Source organism: Ambystoma mexicanum, chromosome 8 (genome assembly GCF_040938575.1).
Source record: "Ambystoma mexicanum isolate Mex_15411 chromosome 8, UKY_AmexF1_1, whole genome shotgun sequence".
NCBI classification, from domain to species: Eukaryota; Metazoa; Chordata; class Amphibia; order Caudata; family Ambystomatidae; genus Ambystoma; species Ambystoma mexicanum.
The window spans coordinates 1136645194-1136665366 of record NC_090929.1 but is presented as its reverse complement, the minus strand read 5'-3'; positions in this window follow the sequence as shown (position 1 = coordinate 1136665366).

Below are 20173 nucleotides of genomic sequence, written 5' to 3'. Positions count from 1 at the left end.
CCATAAAGAGTGTCTGATTCGGGTTGTGAGATCCTACTTTATTACCTTCTGATGTTAGGTGCGTAGTAGAAATTGGTAGCTATTCCATACTTCTCCTGTCACTTTTAGATAAGCGGCACATCCGCGCCCTCCAGGAGTAGTTAATATCTAGGCAAGGATAGTTAGAACTCACATCTATCCTTCTGTCCTCTTTTATATGCACCTTACACATCTCAGTCTTCCCCGATAGTAATCGGTGGCAACCCTTGTTCTAGGACTGCCACGGATACACGTGAACTTTTTTGCTGCTAATTTCTTTAGAACAGGCACCCATGCTCTTCAATCTGATTTTGACACGAGTGTCCTCATGAAATTGACTCAGAATTCTCAATAGAGCCAGAGGCGACCCCCATTTCTCCAGTTTCGACCACAGTCATTCTCTGTCAACTGTGTTGAAAGAGGAATTAAAGTCCACATATGTCATGTATATGGGAGGATTACCCTTTTCACTAGCCCTTTTGATTAATGAACGAATACATTGTGAACAGTAGAACATGCTGCTCTAAATCCTTTTTGAAAAGGGCCTATTATGTTCCTCATCTTTGCCCATTCTTTCAGTCAGTTCAGTACAATAGTGGCAAACATCTGTCTTGCCACATATAAAATTGTCGATAGCCGATAGTTTGTAGGATTATTCCTTTCACTTTTTTATAAATGGGGATTAATATGGCACTTCGCTGTGAGTTAGGTATGCATCCCTAATCACATACACAGGTAAAGATTATCATTAGAATCGCTCTCCAAATATCAGGGTTTGCTACGGTAACAACATTGGGAAGACCATCAGGGCCTGGCACCTTAGACTTTTACATGTTTGTTATTATAAGTATTATATCGTTATCGAAGAAAAGTTCAAACTGCTGGGCTCTGTTGTCACCCTCCCTTGAGTTACTTTACCTCAATCCATCATAAACTTTTGTGCCTACTCAACCCAAGTTGTTTCTTCAATTGGATTTGAAACTATTGAAGCTTTGGACCATCTAATGTATTAAATGTTTTCCAAAGGCTCTTTGTATCCATTACCTAAAACCTGATTCATATATTGCCACTGGGCATGCTTTATGGATAATCGCCACCTTTTCATCTAATTTCTGTGTCCATTTTTCTCTGTTTTCATATATGCTAACTTACCTACCTTACCCAAAGAAGAGCTCATTGTCCTTCTTATGGCTAGTCGAAGGTTAATCTTTGCTTCGCGAATTACAGGATCATATACTTGGGCATGCCGAACTGGCTCGTGGTACACACACCTATTGCCCACCACTGCAAATCTAGAGAATTGGGAAAAACATTCAATAATGGTGTAGGAAGAAATGTTGTGTTTCTTATACAAAACATCTTCCATGTTATCCAATACAGTGGCACTCATCATATTTAGACTTTTTGATGTCCAACTTACTCGGTTGTTCCCCAAATGTATCTCAATGTCCCCTATTTTCAAGGGTATCCAGGCATTGCTTCGAATATATAGTTTAGAATGTCAAAGTTTTGAAAGAAATGCATCGAAAAAATGCATTTTTTTTTGTAGGTAAAGGTTTTTTTTTTTACTATAATGGGTTTTAAAGGGTAAAAAAACAGGGGTTGGGGGACCCCCCATAATTTTATTTTTATTTTTAAAATGCATTTTTTGATGCATTTTATTCCGAAACTTTGCCATTTGAAACTTTTGCATTCGATACAATCTCTAGGAACCCCCTTCAAGGGCTCAATTATCCTCTATTGGTCTTCATGTGCAAGACAATCAAGGCATGATCACTGTACGATGTGGGCTGAACCTTCATTCCAGTAGTGCAATCTAGATCTTGGTGGCACACAAGTAAATAATTGAGCGTGGCTTTGCTACCTTTTGCATGCCACATGTACATTCTGGGTGTGTCACCCCTAGCCCACCGTTTACAATGCACAGCTCCCACGTTTTAATACAACTCTCCCAGCATTTACCCTAAAAATTAGGAATCACTTGTTTCATGATACTGTCAGCAGCAACATGCTTAGTTGGATCCGTCTTTAGTTTGTCAAAACAGTGTGCATTTACATCCCCACTGATTATTATAGACATTTCCCCATAGGACTGGTGCCAATTTGACAGGACCTCTCCTATTGACTCCATAATGTAATCAGTGAGATGTCGACCAGGTGGGTCATATTCGTTGATCAAAACATATTTGCATAAACTTGACATCATAGCTACAGTGATCTGATCACAAGTATATTAGCATTCTTTTCAGTTGTCTCGATAACGGTTGCACGCAATGTATTTGAGACTCTTGGTAAGGGTATCCCCTACCGGTCTCCCAAGCGTGCCCCATTTCATAGGCGACTGAAAAAGGATATACCCATCAATTACTATGGAGCAGGTTAACTAGTTCCCATGGATAAGAAATACAAATACATCACATTGATGCAATAGCTTATGACCCCCTTGTTCACTCTAAAAATGGCGGTGGCCTAGGGTATTCCATGGGATTATATCCAGTGGTCATTTGCTACGCTGTGTATTCACAGGCAAAAATTCCCCAAGCCACCCCCAGTCCTGACCCTCTGCCATTGTATCATAGTCTTGCGTCTCACACAGTACCACTCAACCCGATGGCACGAATATATAACGGCATCCAAGATCATTGATATAGTTGATTTTATTTTCCTTGAGTAAATAAATGAAAAGTAAAAAAGCCTAAAATGAAATAATAATGTTCAATAATGTGTTTTTTAATATGTCTGCGTTTGCAGAAATCCTTACCCAGACCAAAGTCACACCCATTACCCAAGCAATATACACACCTTAGGTCTGCATATATATATATTCAATGAAAACACTTTGTTAAAGGGACGTTATGGTAAAGTTGCACTAATAAAAACCTATGAAATTCAGTAAAAAAATGTTGTTAAAAGGACGTTGAAATTCGCCAGTTATGGTAAGCTAAGCAACCATAAATCGCGCCACCACCGTGCACTGCTAAGACTAACACCCAGGACATCAAAGATGACATCACAAATATCATTGATGACATCACTGATGACATCACATGTCTAGACCCTTCTTTTTTGTTCACTGCCATATCTAGGCCAGGTGGGTTTATTTACTGACAGTCAGAAACTTAACTTTCTAAAGGTACTACATTTATAGTTATTGCTATTCTCACATGTTCTTACACTACTTTCCTTAGAATTGAATTGCATTTTATGATGTACATATATAGGGGTAGAAGCAGGCCTGAAACACAGCAATCATTTTTGTGTGTGAATACAATCATGTAGATTATACACAATTGCTAATGGTACTACCTCTTGTTTGCTTACTTTGCTCTCCATACATAAGCCCCATATTTGTATGCATTGTAGTCTATTTATGTTTTGTGTGTATTAGTAGAAATATTTAGTAAGTGATGCATTATTAGCTTCTTAGTACATGTTTCACAGTATGGAAAAGTCTGATACAGAAGAATTCACTGTTTTATTATATAACTTTGGAAAATTAACAATATAGCACCTCTGTGGTGTATGCTGCAGCCAATACCTACATTTCTGTATGAGTAGGTTCCTGTAAAGAAAGAACACTGCAATAGAATGTTCTTTAGAATGCTACATTGCATGATGAAGTATGCAATCTATTACACATCTCCCGATAATCCCTGATACTTTTTTGCCAACATTACATTCACAACCCCTTGTATGAAAAGTAAATGCACGTGTGATGTCTTCAGTGATGTCATCAATGATATTTGTGATGTCATCTTTGATGTCCTGGGTGTTAGTCTTAGCAGTGCATGGTGGTGGCTCGAGTTATGGTTGCTTAGCTTACCATAACTGGCGAATTTCAGGGGTTTTTCGATTTTACTTGTAACCATAACGTACTTTTAACAACGTTTTTTTACTGAATTTCATAGGTTTTTATTAGTGCAACTTTACCATAACGTCCCTTTAACAAAGTTTTTTCATTGAATTTCATAGGTTTTTATTAGTGCAACTTAACCATAACGTCCCTTTAACAAAGTTTTTTCATTGAATTTCATAGGTTTTTATTAGTGCAACTTAACCATAACGTCTCTTTAAGAAAGTTTTTTCATTGAATTTCATAGGTTTTTTTTAGTCCAACTTAACCATAACGTCCCTTTAACAACGTTTTTTCAGTGAATTTCATGGGTTTTTACCAGTGCATGCTATTTTCCTACAAGTTACTAATATCATACTTACCAAATATAACAATATTTGTGCCCAATTTATAAAGTGTCACGTTAAAACTCTGCCATTTCCCACCTTCTAGAATCATTGTTAACACTTCTATACACTTTTTGCAACTAATTCAACAAGTTTTGCATCTGTAGATATCTACGAACATCTGACTTCATTGCGGACCTTCCGGACAGTGCCACATGACCATACGCTGGCGCGCGGCATAATGACGTGTCCGAGAACCCGTCTGCACTTCACGATAAGATCCGTCCTTCACTACATACTTGGAAGAATTTTATCAAAACTGCTATTTATCTTAAAATTGGCATTAGTTATTGCCATCCCTCATCCCCAAGAGCCACCACCAGCTGGAGGACCTTCACAACAAAAAAAGCACAGTACTTTCAAAGACAATGAAGAGGACCAAGACGATAAGGTAGAGGAAGTGCCTACTTCTAGCACCAAGATCGAATCATAGGTGTACCAGTTCTTTGCTACTGTTGGGAGTGTACCAAAGGCTAAAGCTACCAAAGTGAAATGCACTGAGTGCAATTTTGTACTCAGTCGCAGACTACCTGGACAGTACTCCTACGGGACCACCTCCATGCGCCGCCACACCAAATCCAATGACCGCAATGCTCTCAGAAAGGTTATTCCTTTCTCAGCAAGTAGTAAGCTGTCTTCCTCCACCTCATCTTCCTCAACAAATACTGTAACCACACAGTCTGATGTCTGCGGGTCTTGGTGCGTTATACGGCGTCCCGCTGTAAGAAGGAAGGATTATTCTTCCTACAGCGGGACACCTACGGCGTCCCGCTGTAGGAGGGACAATCCTTTTCCAAGACAGCCATCATGGAAAGAGAAGGCGGGGCTCCATACACAGCTCCTCTCCCCTTGCCATGGCAGCCCGCAAAACCCTATGAACAAATAACCACAAGCACTTTTCTTCCCTTTCAAACCTATCCTACCTTCGAATATCTTTTCCACATAGCCAGTCCCAGGTAGACATAGCCACTTTAACACCATTTTTCGTCCCTAGCGGTCATGGCCAGTAGCCAGATTGTCTGTGCAATAACCTTATGCCATGACCCAGACAATCTGGCTACTGCCCATGGCCACAGGCTATACCTCAGTCACCAAAGGTCTATGACTATTTTTTGTACCTACATTATTACACTTGTCAAAAAATAAAACACGGGCACATTTGTAAAACCATGCTTTAATGTCCTTGCCAATGCTCCTCACGAGTTTGCTCGAAATCCGCCCATGTTTTATTTTTTTAAAAGTGTCAAAATGTATAGACATACAATAGTCAAATAACTTAGCCCACACTCGACAAAATCCATTCAGTCTTTACACAAACATTGAAGGTTTGGTCTATAATCTTTCTCAAAACTTTTGTCCACATTCGTCAAATAGCAACAAAGTTATAAGCCATCAAAAAATGTTGAGACCCCCCTCTAATTTCACCCCCTCTTGAGAAAATCCCACCAAACTTTAGAAAACCATTTATATCTAGATCCAAAATCGTTTTGCCAAATGTTGTGCAGATTCGTCAAATGACACCACATTTATATGCCTTTACAATATTTTGGGACCCCCCCTCTAATTTTGCCCCCTCTTGACAGAATCCCCCAAAAATTTGCAAAACCATTCAGGATTAGTTCTAGAATAAAATCGCAAAATTACATGCAGTTTCATTGAGTGGCGCAAAAGTTATAAGCCATCCAAAAACTGCTTTTCCCCAACCCTGTAATGCAGAAATAGGTCTGTAATGCAGATGTCCTAGGACATCTGAAGTGTCAGCGAACACCACAGGACTGTCCCAGGGCATCCAGAGTGTTTGTGGACCTTCGGGGGGTGAAACAACCAGTTTTTTGGCTTCTTATGGACATATCCAATCGAATCCTCATCCCTCCACCTCCCCAGAAATTGTTTGTCGAGTTTGACAAGTGAAATGCTGCTTTTTAAAAAAAATGTTTTCACCACGCTGTTTGCGAACCCCAAAAAAGTCTGCGAATCCAAGATGGCGGGCGTTTCAAGAAAACAGACGCATTTCACATTTTCTCACCATCCAATCAGCAGACACGTCCCGGTGTTCGCGGACTACTCAAAAGTCAGCACATTTTTCTGGCCAATCGGAGGCCAGTTCGTGGACAGCACAGCCAATCAGAGGTCAGTCCGCGGACCGAACAGGGAAATGAGTCTGCGGAGCAGACATAGATATCACTATTTTTTTTGCTTTACATTTTGGTCATTTAAAAAGAAACACTGGACGGATTTACACCAAATAAAAAAAAAGCACACTTTCGGGACCAAGCCACCGCTCCTGCCGCAAATTTGGTGTAAATCCGTCCAGCGATTTGGGCTGTAGGCGTGAGCAAAGTTTTTTCCCATTATGTTTATGGGAAAAAAATAAATTTTGGGACCCCCCTATAACTTTGCCCCCCCGGGACCAAACCTCACCAAACTTTGCTAAATAATTCAGAGTGGGCCATATACTTTTTTTTCAAAGCTTGGTGAGGATTCGTCCAGGGGGAGGAAAGTTATAAGCCGCCCAAAAAGTGCTCTTCCTATGGAAACAGCAACTTAACCATAACTACATGGCCACTTCTGTGGCCATGTAATATATATATATGTATATATATATATATGTATATATATATATCAGTAGTCGTGCTACCAGCAGGGAGTGAACAGCTCACATAGTATTTCTTGCAGAGCAGGGTCTTCAGTTTCTTCTTGAATTGCATTAGGGAGGGGGGCCATTCTGAGCAGATTGATCATAAGAGTTCACCATTAAAGTAGAGCAGGTGTATTAATAATACTATTATCAACGCCCCAAAAAACAAGGAGAATGACATCCAATGGTGCTGGGAAGTGGACTTCTGGAGAGACTCCTCAAAGTCACCACGACTGCCATCCATTGTGTAAGTCATTTTATAGAGGCTTACAAAATGACACTCTTTTGGTCGAAACTCGCCTGTTTTAAGTGTGCCATGTGCTTACCATCACTGTCAGATGTTGCAACCTGCACAACGTTCCATTCCGCAGCAAAACACAGGAAACAACATGGATGTGCCACTCTTAAGTTTAAAATGATGTCATGATGGGGAAAATCATGAGGAATTCAATTAAGTGGTCAAATGATAATTGTAAATTAATTAGTGGCTACACCACCAACTCCTTGAATGCTGCTTCAATCTATCACCAACAGCACATGCACTTCCATTCTTGTGTACATATCTGGCAGTAGTGAACAGCCACGATTGTGCTCCTGCCTCCAAAGAATGTTTTGCCTAATTTGACCCTGTAGTTCCTGACACTTCTTCTTGAAAGCCTCTGTTTTGCTTTGCCTAGGCACGGGTAGTATAGTTAGTTCAGAGGCAACGCGCTCATCTTGGAAACAACAAGACACAGATCAACACAAGTTGGAGTCCTGGGTCTGCTCTTAGAAATCTCTTTGGTAATAAGCGCGTTATAAAAAAACAATTATAATTGCCACTGCATATTAATTAACTTACTTTTGGGTTACTCATCCCATTATGGGCTCGAGAACCAACAAGTTTTAGTTCATGGAAGATTACTTCTCTACATATTAGATAGATGTGGGTAAGGCTAGGTTAGAATTTGGCTGGCTCGGGCCAAGTGACCCGAGCTCAATTAAAGTTTCAAGCCACTTGCCACAGCAAAAACGAGATGAGCACTGTCAGTTTGCCCTGAAAGATACACAATGTAAAAAACGTTCTTAGAAGGGAAAAGCAGTGTCCGTCTGACAGTCTGCCAGGCCCCAACATCTCCAAGCCTCATGTTGGGTATAGCATTCAATAACTTCCAGAGTTATCATGAGAAGACAAGCCAGGAAGGTGATGCCATGTAGAGCAGGGTGTCTCAGTATCATCAGCTGTGGTTTTAATTGGGGATGGATGATCCTTTGTAAAAGGCCCAATGTGGGAAGGTATGGGTGAGTTATACCTGAAAGATCCCCACCTCCAAAGTTGAAGATATGGACTGTTAACTAAACAATGTTGTCCTTCGTAGACAATTTAACCGAATAAACATTAATGCACCTTTCAAACTGTATGTATTCAAGTCTTGATAGTACAGTTGCAGTACCTAGAGGATGTTGTTAAGGCTCACAATCCACTGCGTTCTGGTACTTGCTGCTTCCGTTTAGGATGGAGAAACCATGATTATAATGATGTATTTTCCATAACAGAGGGATTTATTTGTTTATGAGGTTGGCCTATAATGTAATTTGTGCACTTTGGCAGCCATCACTATAATACAGAATATTATTTTAGATCTCTAAAGCCATACATTGACACATGTTTATATCAGAATGAGCTGAGAAAATATATGGTCAAGATTCTGAAGTGCAGACTCTGCCACATATGGGTCTTGTGTTTGTATGGTTGGGGAGGTAGGATAACACGTTTGGGTTTTGTGTTCAGTGGGTAGTGCGGCAGGACACTAGGTTTCTTTGTTGTGGAAGGGTGGCGTGACAGATTTTGGTGTGTGGGGTGGGAATGCAGGACATCACGGTTGAGTCTACTTTTGTGTTGTGAAGGTAGGAAGTTAGGACACCAGGTTTCGCATTACAGCATCTTTGCACCAGTGGAATTTCAATGTTGCATGATATTAAACATTGCTCATGTGAGAATTATGTTTTCTTCAATGCATTTTAACCTAAAGTCAATGTTGGGACCAAGGCAACATTTGACTGTGTGCAGCACTATGGCAAACAATGCTTTAGTGCAAACATGCACAGACATAATATATTTTTTTCACTACAATTGTTGCCCTAGTGCTAATGATATGATATGATATTGCATTTATAACGGACCTACACACAAGTGTTTCAAGGTGCGGCGAGGCAAGGGAGGGGGAACAGAGGGAAGACAGTGACAGCAATCTAATTAGGCCAGGTGACATTGAAATCGCGCAAGTGCAGGGAAGGGGAAAGGGGGAGAGGGCAGTGCAGTATATACGATAACACTAAAAAATAAAGATAAATAAATACATAAAATAAATAAGGACAATAAAAAAGAAGTGCCGCCAGGTGGTGGCAAGTGCCAAGGTAAGGGCAGACATCAGGTGTCAAGTGCTGGTGAGGGGGCTGTAAGGATACAGAAACAGTCCCTGAGTGTAAGGGTTCCCATGGGGGCAGTGCAGGTGTGCAACTGGTGGGGAGGGGACCTGGACCCGAGGGGTAGCCAGGTAAACCAGTCCAGTTTCAACCAGGAGATCAGCAGGGGAGCAGAGGAGAGAAAGCAGAAGCAAAGAGGAAGGTCTTGAGGTGCTTTGGGAACCAGAGGTGTTTCTCCTCAAGTTTCAGAGAGGCAGGGAGGCTGTTCGAGAGGGAGGCTCCTGTAGAAGAAAGAGATCTACCACCAACTCGTTGCTTGGAGAAGTGACTGACCCTGAGGGAGTTGGAGGCGGATGAGCGAAGAGCTAGAGAAGGAAGATATTTAGGAAGAGAGAGTTGAAGGTAATGAGGCACCAGAAGGCCTGATGGATAATGCAGAGGGTTTTGAACTTAATCCTCGCCGCCACTGGGAGCCAGTGCAGAGATTTCAGTCCATGCAAAAGGAACCTGTAGCAGAGAACATGTTTGTGGAGGTAGGATACTTGCTTTTGCTGAAATTAATTAATTCAGTGCTAAATTGCACTCACATCTGATGTACCCCATTGCAGGAGCTGAAGGCTGCCTGTTTTAAGCAATGTGGGTGATGCTTGCTAGAACCTCTAAATCTCTACAGGCACTCGTTGACACTTATAGTAACTATATGATGCATTGCAGTCTGATGGTTAATGATGGGAAATGTTATATCATGTGTTTTTCTAATACCAAAGGGGGGCACAACAATCATTAAATGGCTACAGACTGCTGGATTCTACACCTTTTTGGTTTTGCCAAATGTTGTGATTCCACCACAGAATTGCTCAAATCTTGGTTACAGAAGAGAGAGAAGGAATGGGGGTTCTGAATTGATAATATCGCGTTGGCACAGCAACCGGCAATGCCACGGCATGAATATTCCAAATCACTAGAGATTATTTTTCCAATCTCCTCCACCGAACGACCAAACGAGGAGTTCTCGAGGCTAGGCTGCCTGCAGTCCACCGCGCTCGCCACTTCCATCAGGCAGAGCCGGTGACTGCAGGCCCCCAGACAAAGGTATTTGAGCCCTCCGTGGGCCGTGTGTTGTTTTTCTGCCCATTCTTGGGCTGCTGCCATTGTTTTTCCCCTCGTGTGTTCTCCCCAGCCCCCCTCTCTCCCCTTCCGTGTTTCTCCTTGGTCCCCTCCCTCCCTCCCGCCTCCAATCCTCCCAGCTCCCCCCTGATTGGCTGCCGGCCCGTGTCTCCTCCTCCTCTTATTGGTGCTACCAGGGCAGTCCCTGCCCGGCAGCCCCAGCGGCTAAGGGCCCCCTTAGGCAAAGGGCTGCTCCCTCCTTTGCGGCTCCCGGTGTGTCTGCAGGTGTCCACAGGGGACGCCAGGGCCATTCCACCACTTCATCTTGTGAGCTCCTCCTGCTCCCTCGGCCCACCCCACCCCTACCTGTTCACTTCCTCGCAGTGTGGCTACACTTCTTTGTGTTCTGAATTTGTGGTAAACTAGGGTTTTTCTCCCTCTGCAGGATTTTCAAACTTAGGTGGCCTCTCCACTGTGTACCTGATACCCCTTACTGTGTTCACCGTGTTCCGAATTTGTGGTAAACTAGGGTTTTTCTCCCTCTGCAGGATTTTCAAACTTAGGTGGCCTCTCCACTGTGTACCTGATACCCCTTACTGTGTTCACTGTGTTCCGAATTTGTGGTAAACTAGGGTTTTTCTCCCTCTGCAGGATTTTCAAACTTAGGTGGCCTCTCCACTGTGTACCTGATACACCTTACTGTGTTCACCGTGTTCCGAATTTGTGGTAAACTAGGGTTTTTTCTCCCTCTGCAGGATTTTCAAACTTAGGTGGCCTCTCCACTGTGTACCTGATACGCTTACTATGTTCTGAGTTTGTGGTAAACTCACGCCTACCGCTCTCCTCCTGTCCGCTTGCGCTTGTCCTGTCTTCCCCCACCCACTCCCTCCTATTCTAAGGTGCTCTCTATCTCACCAATCTTTTCTAACTGCTTCTCCATTGACTATCCTGCTCTCCTCACTAAATCTGGTAGGAAACAGTTTAAAAAGGACATCCTGGTCTCCAACCCAGGCCTCCCTATCGCTGACACCTACACTAGTGCCTCCTCCAAGGAAACTCTCACTGACATCCTCTTTTTTGTGCCTTCTCCTGACCTATGGACCCTTCATATGGTCTCTGTGCTCTCTCCTTTCTCCTCTTCTCCCATTAATGGTGGCACCCGTTGGGATGTCCTCTTGGCTTCCTTCCACTCCTCTAAGGCCGTCATTAATGTCTATGCTAATGGGACCGTCTTGGTCCAAGGCCCTCAGGCCAACCTTCACCTCTTCGATAGACGCTTCCCACGCCTCATCAACTTCCTTTCCTCTCCTGCTGTGCCCCCTCCTCTGTCCTCGACTAACCTGCCTCTTCCCTCCCTCCCCACCCCCTCTCGTGCTCCTTCTTCACCTCCGCAGGGCGTACCTCTGATCTGTACCCCTCCCCGGAAGTCCTTCAAAGATGGCAAACTTCTCCACATTGCCACTCTTAACTCTCGCTCTGCCGTCAAACATTCCTCTGATATCTGCCGCCTTCTTGAGGAACTTGACCTTGACCTACTCGGTCTCACTGAGACATGGTTCACGGCCAGCTCTGTCACCAGCTTTGACACACTCCTACCCGACGGTTACAAGATCCTCTCTGTGCCCAGGCCCAACCGTGCGGGGGGAGGTGTGGCCCTTATCTTCCCTGAGTGGATTCCTGCCACTGTTACTCCCATGCAGACCTACTCCTCTTTTGAATGTCTTGTCTGCCGACTCTCTCTCTCTCCTAGCCATTCCCTTACCGTGGCTACTATCTATCGGCCACCTGGTCAAATTTCCTCCTTCCTCTCCGAGTGGGAGGACCTCTCCTCCTCACTCCTCTCCTCAACCACTCAACTCCTCTTTCTTGGAGACTTCAACATCCACCTGGATGCCTCCTGTCCCCCCTCTGGACTCTTTCGCAACCTCTGCGACTCTCTCTCACTCTCTATTCGCCGTCTGGGCCGACTCATTCTGCAGGGCACACTCTTGATGCCCTGATCTCCTCTGACCTTCCCCTCTCTGTCCCTCTCTCCACTCCTCTCTCCTGGAGTGATCACTTTCTCCTCTCCTCCCACCTCACCCTCCCTACCCCACAGGCAAAGCCACCCCCATCACTGCCACCTTCCTTCTCGGTCATCCGACCCATGAAGCGCGTGTCAGTTGAGGCTTTCGCTGCCACCTTCTTGCCCCCTCTTCCCCCTTCGGCTGACTCCCACCCTGACACAGCCCTCTCCACTCTCCACTCTGCTACATCTGATACTCTTGATATCCTTGCCCCTGTCATGAGAATCCGCCTGAAGCCCAAAGCCAAATGTAACTCCTGGTATGACTCGGATCTCGTCACCCTTAAACGCAAGTGCAGGGTGGCAGAGAGGAAATGGCGTGCTTCATGTTCATCCTCTGACAAACTGGCCTGTCGCCTACTCCAAAGGCAATACCGGCTCTCCGTTCTCACCAAGAAGAGAGCCCTTATCCAAGCCCGCATCTCTGCGGCATCTAACAATTCGGCCGAACTCTTTAAAATCTGCAAGGAGCTGGCCAACCCTGCTGCAGTCTCTACCTCTCCTGTCCCCTCCCAGGCCCTCTGCACGGCACTGGCCTCTCACTTCATTTCAAAAACTCAGGACATCCTGTCCTCACTCTCCTCCTATAACCTCCCCCCCTCTATTCCCTGCCCTTCCTCTGGCTCTTCTGCAGCCACCCCTCCTCTCTCCTTCTCTTCCTTTCCCCTTTTTTCTGCTGACAAGGTTTCAAGACAAGTCCGATCTATGAAAGTCTCGTCAAAACAGGTCCACCCCTGTTCCTCCAAAACTATCAAGGACCACATTGACTCCTTGGCTCCTGCCCTTGCTGACTTCTGCAATCACTCCTTCGCCTCTGGAGTCTTCCCATCCCCTCTCAAGCACTCCCTTGTGCACCCCCTTCTTAAGAAACCCTCTTCCGACCCTTCCTGCCCAGCTAACTATCACCCTATCTCTATCACTCCCTTCCTGGGCAAGCTCCTGGAGAAACTGGCCATCTCCCAGCTTAATCTCCATGCTGAATGTGTTGGTAGTCTTCATGACCATCAATCTGGCTTCAGAGCTGCCAGAAGCACGGAAACTGCTCACCTGAACATCCGTGAGGACCTGCTCTCGAACCTTGACTCTAACATTCCATGTGTTCTCATTTTGCTTGATCTCTCTTCTGCCTTTGATACTGTCAACCATACCATCCTGCTCAACCGTCTCCGTGATAACCTCGGTATCACTGGTCAGGCTCTGACGTGGCTGACCTCTTTCCTCTCAAATCGACCCTCCCAGGTCCAACTGGGGTCTTTCCTCTCTGACATCTTCTTCTCTACCTGTGGTGTCCCCCAGGGATCTAACCTCTCTCCCTGGCTGTTCAACCAGTATCTGGCACTTCTCGCCCACCACATCGCCGCTCTCTGCCCCTACTTTCAGTGCTATGCGGATGATACCCAACTCATTTTCAGGCTACCCTCGGCCTCCTCTTCTCCTTCCCTCATCTCTGACTGTCTTTCTGCTATCCAGGAATGGTGTGCCGCCAACGACCTCTGCCTTAATGCCAGTAAGACTGAGATTCTACTCATCAGCACTCCCACTCCCTCCTTCCCTGCTGCTCTCTGGCCGGCCTCTCTGGGCCCTCTTCCTGCTCCTACCTGCAAGGCAAAAAACCTTGGGGTCATCTTCGACTCCACACTCTCCTTCTCTCCTCACATATACGACGTATCTAAGAAGTCACACTACCAGCTACACCTCCTCAGAGGTATCCTTCCTTTCGTCTCCTTCCCCCAGAAGCTCACTGTCTCTAGAGCCCTGGTTCTCTCTAAGCTGGACTACTGTAACAGCCTCTATCTTAATCTGCCCGCCTCTACTCTCCGCCCTTTGCAACTCATCCAGAACAGGACTGCAAGACTTGTCCTTGGCCTCAAGCCCAGGGACCGTATCTCTCCAGGACTGAAATCACTACACTGGCTCCCAGTGACTGCGAGGATCAAGTTCAAAACCCTCTGCATTGTCCACAAGGCCGTCTGGGGCCTTGGGCCAAAATACCTTCAACTCTCTCTTCCTAAATATCTTCCTTCTCGAGCTCTTCGCTCATCCGCCTCCAACTCCCTCAGGGTCAGCCGCTTCTCCAGACAACGAGTTGGGGGCAAATCTCTTTCCACTGCAGGGGCCTCCCTCTGGAACAGCCTTCCTACCTCCCTGAAACTTGAGGAGAACCACCTCCGGTTCCGGAAGCACCTCAAAACCTTCCTCTTTGCCTCCGCTTTCTCTCCCCCTCTCCCCTGCTAATACTACTGAAACTGCACTGAATCTGCAACTGGGCCATTCACCGTTCTCGGCCGAGCCACTCTCCCCTGCACTGCCTCCACGGCAACCCCTGCACTACGGGACTGTGTCTGTATCCATACAGCCCCCCTTCCCAGCACTTGTCTGCACTTACCTCGCACTTGCCACCAGCTGGCCCTTGTTATTTATCCTGTATGGTGTATGCTAATAACCCTGTACTGCACTTTCCCCTCTCCCTTTCCCCCATGCACTTTTCCCTTCCCCTCTACCCTTGCACTTGCGCGATCTGAATGACACCTGGCCTAGTAAGATCGTTGTCTGTCTCCCCTTGTTCCCCCCCTGTCTCGTCGCGCCTTGAAACACTTGTGTATAGGCGCGTTACAAATGCCTTATCATATCATATCATATCCCTAACAATGTTTTCTCCAATCAGGAGTTTTATAAGAAGCAAGTTGGGTGCCAGGTTTTTCCATACTCCAGCTTCACAGTGATTTGCAGGGTTACTTTTTTTAGTTATTTCATGCACAACTGGACTCGTTTCCTGCACAGTTGGGGTATTTCTACCCCACAATTGGCTATTAAAACCCATTTGCACCAAGTTCCGGAAGCAAGTCAAGACCTTCCTTTTTACTTTCGCTTTCTCTCTTCCTCTCCCCTGCTGATGCACCTGACTGCCCGCGCACTGGTCACCTGGTCACCCTCTGCACTCAGGCCCAGTTGCCCTTGCACTGCCTCTGGGCTCCCCAGCACTTAAGGGTCTGTATCTGCAACCCTACAGTCCCTTCTCTCTGCACTTGTTAGTTAATTGCATTTCCCCCTTCCCCTCCCCACTGGTACTTCTCCTCTTCCGTCTTTCCAGCATTTGTGCGATCTAAATGACACAAGGCCTAGTAAGATTGTCATTTTGTCCTCACTTTGTTTCCCCCCTCCTTGTCTTGTCGCGCCTAGAAACACTTGTGTACAGGCGCATTATAAATGCTACATCATAGCATATCATTTGTGAGGGAAATTACGTGAGTGTGTGGGTTGGTTGGGATTTTGGCTATTTTGGGCTACTTTCAGTGGCAGATCTGTTTTTTTGTCATATTGCAGCTGCCTCTCTACTCCAACCCACCAACCTCATGCCCACCCTCTCTACCCCAGCCACACTCTTTCTACCCCCACCCAGCCCACTCCCATTACGGGCATGTGTGGATTGGGTATTTTTGGGGCTATTTTGGGATACTTTTGATGGAAGTTCTCTTTTTCAAGTCCTCTAGAGGCTGCATTGGTCTTCATGTGTTCTGTCCCAACCAACTACCCCAAACTAGCCAGCACACCAACACTCTTTAGCACCACCCATCTCACCCCAACTCTCTCTAATACATCCACCCACCTGACCCCCACTCTCTCTACCCCACACACTCTCTCTAAATACCCCACTGTCTCTAGACCCACACACCCTACTGTTAGGATGGTTTTTGTAACGTTCACTTGGTGTAAGACTTCATAAACCTATACCAATGGTATACAGATCCCCAACTTGTAGTATCAGTCTGTACTACTGATGGAACCTTGGTAGAGTGGCAGAGCAGTCAGGCTTATCATAAGATGAAGATGTGTGCTGTAGGTAAGTACACTGACCCTAGTTAGTAAAGCAGATCAAAGAAACACTTATACCAATAAATGTATTTTAAAAATTGTTACAGCGTTTGACACTAATGACAGTTCTACCATACTATCGGTAATAACGCGCACTCGCGCACAGACAAAAATACACATTAATTGTAATTAGTTAGTAAAACCACATAAGATAATGTTTTTTTGGAAGGAAAACAGTTAGTCAAACAGTAGCAGAGCTTACGTTTCTAGGGGCAGTTTTAGTGCAAGTTAACACTATTTAAGTCTGATCTCTAACTGTAAAAGTCCATTTGGAACGGTCTTGCAGTCTCACAAAGCAGCAGAACAGCAAAGGTTTCTGTGAATACTTTCAGTCTCTAGGTAAGGATACGAGAAGAATAACTCAATGGTGGCGACCCTGTTAAAGGACTCACAAAAGGGACACAAGCTGGCAGCTTGGGTCAGAGGTAAGAGTGGACACCCTGGACACCACAACATGCACTTCAACGATCTGGTGTGACTTCTTGGATCAAGGCAAAAATACCTTTTCACCCCACAGTACCGTAGGTTTGTTTATAAGAAATGTTCATGGAAAAAGGCAGGAAACTGATTGGAATCTCTTCGCAGCAGTCTCCAGGGAGGACCTCTGGCAAGGATTTTTTCAGCTTCTCCGGTCAGTCTGCGGTTTTGGCGCCTTTTCTGCAGCACCAGCAAAGAATGTGATTCACCCGGACAATCTTCTTCGATTCCTTGAGTACTGCACTCTAGTGAGGGGACTTGGATGAAGACTATTGTGACTCTGGAGGTTCACCTGGAGCTCAGCAAAGACCTGGACAGATTTGCCTTTGGCAAGATGATTTACTACGATTGGGTCAAAGTTCTCCTGGGTTGAGGTCTGCAGCTCTGGAAAATCACAAGACCTCGGGAGGTGGCTCAGATGTAGTTTGTCTTAGGACTGGTTGTTCCAACTAGTCAAAGGGAAGGAGTCCTCTTCGGAGTTCTTCAGTCACATAAAAAATGGGATCAGGACATCAGTGGTCGATTCACGGTGTTGCAAAGGGTCTGCAAGCATCTCTGATCATCCTCTTATTCAGTTACTTCAGTTTACAGTGTTCGACTTTCCCTTCACCTTAGGAGCCTTACCTTTTATTCAGTTTCAGCGCACACCCCTCTGCAATCTCTCTCAGCGGTTTACAGAAAGGGGCGGGTGGCTGTCCAATCAGGACAGCCTAACCCCTGGTGGGAACTGGTTCCATTCAGGCACTGAGGTAGACAAAGGTCAGGGGAGTGAAAAACCCCTCCCCCACTTCCTGCCTGCCCAGACACACTGGTTCCTAGGCGGGGACACCCAAGAGTTCCTGCCAAAGGCAAAACACACACACAGACCTCCCCCTCCCAGAATGGTAGATGGGCTAACAAAGAACAGCCATGCTAGAAATGGAAAAAAAAAGAAAGGAGCCACCAAGTTAGTAAATAGGTGACCCTATTGTGCACAACCGAGACTGTGAATCTGAAGTAAAACTATAGCACAATAGTTGGTAGAATGTCCACTGCATCAGCCATGACTTGAGGGTTGTCTATGCGACTAAAATGTCACAGGAACAGAGAGAAGGGGAATGCTGCGTATGCCCTTAGCACTCCCCATAAGGTGGTGTGTGCCAATCTCTCAGAACTTAAAGTTTTAAGAGAGATACAAATATCTCTTTATCCTTAAGAACAGTAGAAAGTAAGGCTAAAGAAAGAATCTCAAAGGAGAACCTAATATGTTCCCAGCAACACTGACCATAAGAAGCTGTATGCTGCAAATGTTTAACACAAATATGTTAAAAGAGATATGGAGAAAGGTAGACTCCATAGAAAAGGTAAAACACACAGAACAGAGTTTCCAAAGACAGAACCCATAAAAATGAATGAGTGGACAAGACTCCACTCATTCAGGACATAAAGAAAACATCCCAGAAGTCCAGCAATAGGTGCTGGGGGTCTCCCTAGGAGAGGGGATGAAGCATACAAATGAAAAATATCCCTAACACCTACTGCCACTCTCTCTAAGCAAACCCACTTTACCCCGACTCTCTCTACAAAACAACTTTCTCTACCCTCCCTCACTCTCGCTACTTCCACCAACCCAAACTCTCTCTACCCTCACCCACCCACCTCCATTCTTTTTAGCACAATCCACCCACCCAACTCTCTGTACCCATACCCACCCCACCCCACTCTCTCTACTCCCACCCCACCCCCACTACCTCTAGCCCACCCACCCTACCACTACTCTCTCTACAAAACAACTTCTTTCTCTGTTACCACACATTCTACTCTCTCTTCCGCACCCACCCCACCCTCACTATATCTACCCACATCCACCTGCCCTATGCCTACCCATCCTACCGCCAAACCACCCAACCTCACCCATACTCGCCATTCTCCTACTCTCTTTTCTGCCACAAAGCCACCCTTACCCCACTCTCTCTCCCAACACCTACTCACCCTACGCCTTCTTCCTCTAACCCCACCCACTCAACCCACACTCTCTTGACCCACACACAACCACCCTGCCCCACTCCCTCTCCCACCACCCACCCTACCCCCACTCCCTCTAACCACACCCACCAATGCTACCAGGTATTACAATCCTACCCACCTGCCACACAGCACCACTGCATGTGCGCCTTTAGAGACTCTGTTTATGGCATAATTGTGCAGTTAAAACCTACAAACTGCTTCGCATTCATTTACTTGTTTTACAGTCAACTGCTTCTGCTGGGAGTTCATGCTTTTGAACCTTTTTTTTAAATATCCTGATTTTGGCTTCTGAATCTTGTTTTTTGTTGCTGCTTTGCAGCACCCTTTCCAATCTGCTTTTGCAGTCTGCCTGTTTTTGAACCTTTTCTTGATTTCCAGTTTTTGACTTCTGAAACCCTGTCCTGTTTTACTGTTATTGACATTCAGTTCTTGACTGATATCTTGTCTGCCTTTCTGACTTTCTGTAAACACCCTGTTTTCTGTAAACATGTCTGCTTCAAAGAATTGTCCTGTTTCTGCCTAGTGTCTCTCTCTTTCTCTCTGCAATCCCAGACTCTTCAGGTTTCCTGTTTGTTCCTTGCCTGCGATATAACCAGACTTCAGTCCATAGTTCGAGTGCCGGTTCATAAGTACTGTGAGTTTCCTGCACCCCTCATGTTCACTCTGTTGGCAGCAACCTTTCTTGTCTGAGTCCTTTGCCTTGTTTATTCTGATATTCCAGTCTCTGTTTTGCACTTTGTTTCTATAGCTGTCCTGCACCTGATTATTTCTTTATACGCTGTTGTGCCTCCGCTCTGCACCCGTTTACAGTGTAACCCCTGGGTTGGTTTCCATTGTGATCAGATAAGGGAAAGACTTGTGTTGCCATTGCCTAGTCTGTTGGAGTCATACCTGCCTCAGTGTATGGTCTTCAGTTTTACCCTTGCACTGAGTAAACAGTATCTGTATGCCACTGTATGACAGTTGAGGTTTCTGTCCCTGCAATTCCTGTGAATACCTGTTTCAACTCAGATCAGATTGGTATGTACCCTGTTTCTGTTATATGCTAGCATTGCATCAGTAATCTCCCCTAATCTACAGCGTATACTGGGAGATATAGCTTTTGCCCTGTGCTCTCCAGCCAGACTCCTGACACCCTACTCTCTAAAGCCCAATCCACACTACTCCACTCTCTATACTCAATCCACCCTACCACAAACTACCCCAACCTCATGTGCACTCACCCTTCCCCCACTCTCTATCCTGCCACACCCCACTCTCTCTCCTGATGAAAACCTACCCAGATCCACCAACCTTACCCCACTCTCTCTACCCTCACCCCATTCTTTCTAGCACAACCTGCC